Source organism: Rhagoletis zephyria, unplaced genomic scaffold, assembly GCF_001687245.7.
Source record: "Rhagoletis zephyria isolate East Lansing unplaced genomic scaffold, Rhagoletis_zephyria_1.1 Rzeph_scaffold_06611, whole genome shotgun sequence".
In the NCBI taxonomy this organism is placed as follows: domain Eukaryota; kingdom Metazoa; phylum Arthropoda; class Insecta; order Diptera; family Tephritidae; genus Rhagoletis; species Rhagoletis zephyria.
Genome location: NW_016163694.1, coordinates 19,042 through 24,071, shown reverse-complemented (window position 1 = coordinate 24,071; position 5,030 = coordinate 19,042). Strand labels below are relative to the sequence as shown.

Here is a 5,030-nt window from a genome sequence, read left to right as displayed (position 1 = left end):
TGCAGATGACCAACACTCATGTTGCCTTCAATCTCAGAAGGTCTATCTAGTTTTTTACTCTTACTGAGCAGATGAGACTGCAAAATAATTTGCGAGAATTAGATATGAGTCATTTGGCCGCAATGCGTTGAGAGATGAACACCTGAGCTCTTCGACACCCAACAATCTGCTTAGGTGTATTAAAAAAAGAACGTGCAGATTTTAACCAGATTACAAGGGATACGAGTACAATGGACGGCATGTAGTCTAAGTGCTGTTTTCTACACGCGTTGTTTGGTGCCTGGTTCAGACAAAACAAAAAAAAAAACAGCAAAACCCGCTCGAAGCAAACAAATTGTATAAGCGTATTTCAAGAAAATGTCATGCCCATCTTCGTAACTTTTTCACAAATTTTACGAAAATATATAAAAAGGGTTTTCACATATCGCTGAAGTTTTTTGTTAGCATGTTTCTTGTATCCCCGGTTAGCAATTTTGATGCACATACTTTTCCAAATTAACGAAAAAAAGCATAACAAGAAAACCCCGTAAAAATTCAGAATCGGATTAAAACAATAATTGGGAGATGCTGAAAAAAGCCCGCGTAAAACTAGGATCAGGCGCATTTTCTTTGAAAAATAACGCTACAAGTCTTCCTGCCGTACGATGCGGGTAGTTGGCAATAGATGGCCGTGTGAACCATGTTTTGCCCCGAAAAGTCCTCTTTATTCTGCAATCCACAAACATCACGTATACGCCATGTAGCACTTTGTTTCTGAAACACCAAAAAGAGAAGTTAGTTAATAAGTGTAAGTACATAGACTACTCATTTGAAAATATTTTCGAATCAATGCAGTAAATATTTTGGTACGAATTTTCGTCGAATTCGGTTTTGGAGACAACCAGTATCGACTTTGCGCCATTTTCAATTTGATTTCCGTTCCATACTTTATTCTCTTGAAGTGTTATACTATGCATTTTTTATGGCTGCCACAATATTCATACACATATATATGTATACATAACACATAGTAAATAAGTTTTTAATTCATCTGCAAGTACATACCCATATTAATTAAATTCGAAGAATCATGTGTCATACCTTCCATATTAAAGGGCAGTAATAGAAATATTGTAGTGTTTGGGATTAAGAATAAATTGTAATAATTATATTTTAATTAACATTTCTCAAATAAGTTGTTTTTTATCTGCTTTTTTGTATGCTTTTTTATTTCCGAAATAAATCCCCTTTTTTAATTGATGTTGTGTGATTTTAAGTTCTCATTTAAAACTGTATGTATGAATGTCTAAAACATATCTTGTGCACTCGCATATCATATTTTTAATTTATTGAAACACAAATAAACGCCCTGCATTGCACTGTGAAAGGAACTATTGAAATTGCTATTATTTTCTGCATGCCGCAAATTATCGACACACAAACTTTTTATTATTTAAAAAATTTAAAAAAGTATATATGCATATTATTTATTAATTTATTGTTTGTCTACAGGAACCTTATTACTACTATACCAAGTCTAGGAACAAATTTCAAGAATCACATCTATAGTTACCAAATTTACAACTTGCATATGTATACAGCTATGTACCCGCTTACATACATATTTATGTAGCAAACAATCAAATACATATCACCACATACATACGTAAGTCAAACGGCTTTTTGTTTTTTCTTTCGTTTTCGAAAATGGCAAAAATGCCTTCAAGCGATTTGTTTATTGTAAAATTATTTGCAATTTCGATTTTTTAATCAAAAAATGTTAAAAAATAAGAAAGTAAAAAAGCATTTCAAATAAATATGTGTTGAATAGAAATGGTAGTTCACAAAATTTTCACACCAAAAGTATTATTTTCATTAGTCTATAGTTAGGTAAGGAAAAACGAATTTTCTGAATGTTGTTGCGATTATATCTGTGTATATAAATTGAAATTATAGTAATTAACAATCTAAAGCAAAACAAATTTTATATGCTTACGCATATTGCATTTATCGTTGGTATGAAACAAAAAACGCCAACAAAATGTTCGCCAATTTTATTGAATTTATTGTAAATATGTACTATTTATTTTGCGGTTGAAAGCACAGCCACTAAGTGGTATTTATTGGCCTATAAAATAAAAAATATTTACTAAACCTGTTTTGTACATATTTATATGTAGTAAACACTTTAACTGAAATCTGATAATAAGTAATAAATTATAATATTAATGTGTTGAAAACATTAAAAATTACTTTAGACTAGAAATGTAAGTATATACATTAACTAAGTAATAAGAGAAAACGTTTGGTAAATGTAAAAAAAATACTAATAAATTATGTGTATGAACTTTGTAAAAACAAAACTGCAAAATTTAACAAAAAACTAAACAAAATGCTTAGAGCGCTTGTAATGAAGAGTTAGTTCTGATTCTCCATTTTAGAATAAGGCGCTTAATTAGAAAAATATAAGAAAATTTGTCCTTGTACATACATACTCAACTACGTTGTTGAAATTCAATACTCGTACATGCATACATATACATATAAATGTATATATTGTATATTAGCATAGAACTTAACTACATATGTACGCATGTACATAGCTAATACGTTTAAAAGACTAACATCTCAACTGTTTTAGCGCTAAAGATAAGTATACAACTACTTAGCTCAATAAGAATTCCAAGGAAACCTAGGCTAAATCGCCATTTAGAAAATACAATGTATATATATGGCGGCCGCTGTAGCGGAGTTCTTAGCAGTGCATGCTACCACTCAACAGGACCAAGGTTCATTCACTGGTGGGAGCAACATCCCAAAAAAAAATTCTTAACAGCGGTCGCCTCTCCGCAGGCAACGGCACTAAACCGAGTATATTTCTGCCTCTAAAAAGCTTCTCATAACATCCGTTTGCCGTTCGGAGGCGGCATAAAACTGCAGATCCCTCTATTTGTGTAACAACATCTAACGCACACCAAAAATTGGAGGAGAAGCTCGGCCAAACACTTAGCTAAAGTGTAAGCGCCAAAATAATATTATTACTATTTTATGTACTATATAAATGTTTGTATATATAGTTTATTCGCGTAAATCTTTAGTTCGTTAGCTGAAGAATTTAAAGCCATAGCAAATAGAAATATGGTGATTAAAAAACAATATATATATATACTAAATTAAAATATATGTATTGTTTGTAAAAATAAAACGAACACCTATATTTATTGTTTGTACTATATTTAGAACAATAAGTTAATGGTAGTTTTAAGTATGAAATGGTAATGAAATTATAGAAAAATTATAACTAAGAAAGAGAGTGTAAGAATAACCTAAATTGTAAGAAAAAGAAAATAAATCAATGACTAATATATACAAAATAAAATGTGAAATAAAATTGTTTTATTTCTGTGGATTTTATATTATACATTAATATACATAGTATATTACGCATACAGTTACTCCCAAAACTGAGCGTACGGCTTTTTTTTTTTGTTAATATTCGCAATGTTTTACATTCTAAAAATTTTGTGTTAATTTGGGATTAAAATATGGCTTATCTTTAGCAAACTCCATTTAAATCCAAGAATGATACTGTGTACAAAAATTTACGAAAATCTGCGAAATTTCAGCAAAATCGCGAACTTCTTAATTCGAGTTTTTAAAAAGAATTCAGTTATGCAGTTTTTTAGCCCATTAAATTTTAGTATAATAATGTGCGAATTTCAAAGCTCTAAATAATCGCGTTGATTTTTGAGATTTTTTTTGCTGACTGTCCTACGCATTTTCTTCCATATAAAAAAATTTTGAGAATTCGTTGATATATGATGGAACTATGATAAACCTAGACCGGTACGAAAATCGTTCAATTAATGCAATGTGGTTTTTGAGTTTTGATTATTGAATCATTTTAGAAAGATCAAAATAAATAAAACTAAATAAAATGTAGAAAAAGATTCATATAAACATACATATAATCAAGACGAACTTACTTTGAAGACAGCCAAAACATTTAGCAAGAAAAAATTTGTAAATCTTTATCAAATCTCTTCGTTTTCTATTAAGAAGCGGTAATCAATTTAACTAAGCACATCATGGGAAAGCAGCCTTTTTCTAAAGCAAAAGGTATTGGCTGTGCAATGGTTATCAAATCGACTTATTTTTTGTCAGCTACTCTTTTTTTGATAAGTTTTTTTTTTTTGATAAGTAAAAAGTGCAATACTTATCAACTTAACTTTAAAAAAAAACCTTACTCAAAAGTTGTAGAGTAATAATTGATAAGTCGTTGTAGCGATTGGGCCCTGCGGGGCTCCCGTGAAAGCCCACGAGTACGGCCCGGAAAATTTAACTTTGGCACGGGCTTGTACGTGCATTAGAGGGCTGCATGAATTCATTCAAACTTCTAGTCAAACAGAGTAGAGTAGATTTGAATATACTACTTCACATACAAAACGCTCAGCATTTGGAATTTCGTAAGTATACATTTTGTTTTAAATTTTCTGCCTTCGAATGGAAGAATATGAATGAATGAATGAATGAACGAAAAACATTCGAATCATTCAAACTCATTTCGGTTATAGTTTTTTTCTACAAAAGTTTTTTCGTATTATAATAGGAGTACAGCAATACATACATACATGTATGTTTTGGATACATGGATGTTTGAATATTGTTGTGTCGACACATTTATCAAAACAAGTATTCACTCAAATTCAAAAAAGTTTGAAGCCAAAATCATTCATTAGTTTTGTATATGAATAATTCATTAGCCGTTTTGAATGAGTTCATGCAGCCCTCTAACGTGCATGAGCAAGCAGTGAATTTCCAACAAATCAGGAAAAATAACCAAAAATCCCGGAAAACTTTATGCGGAAAAAGTAAATTTTTTTGGAAGAATTTAATATCGTCACCTAAAATGCATAAAGACGTAACAAACATCATCGTTGAAATGCAAAAAGCCATAACTTATAAAAAATTAAAAATTCATTTATTGATTTATATGATGGATTTCATCGAATTACCACATCATTACCCACATCATTTTATGCAAAAAAAAA

The 5,030-nt window shown here is 30.3% G+C and overlaps 1 long non-coding RNA gene across 1 annotated transcript; it reads right to left on the bottom strand.

Moving 5' to 3' along the window:
* Positions 1 to 264: 264 nt before the first annotated feature.
* LOC108373337 (uncharacterized) lies at positions 265 to 1,703 on the bottom strand. Its single transcript, XR_001848955.1, has 2 exons — positions 747 to 1,703; positions 265 to 701 (listed from the first exon to the last, which is right to left on the bottom strand). It is a non-coding gene; the product is annotated as an uncharacterized LOC108373337 (long non-coding RNA).
* Between the last annotated feature and the right edge of the window lie 3,327 nt (positions 1,704 to 5,030).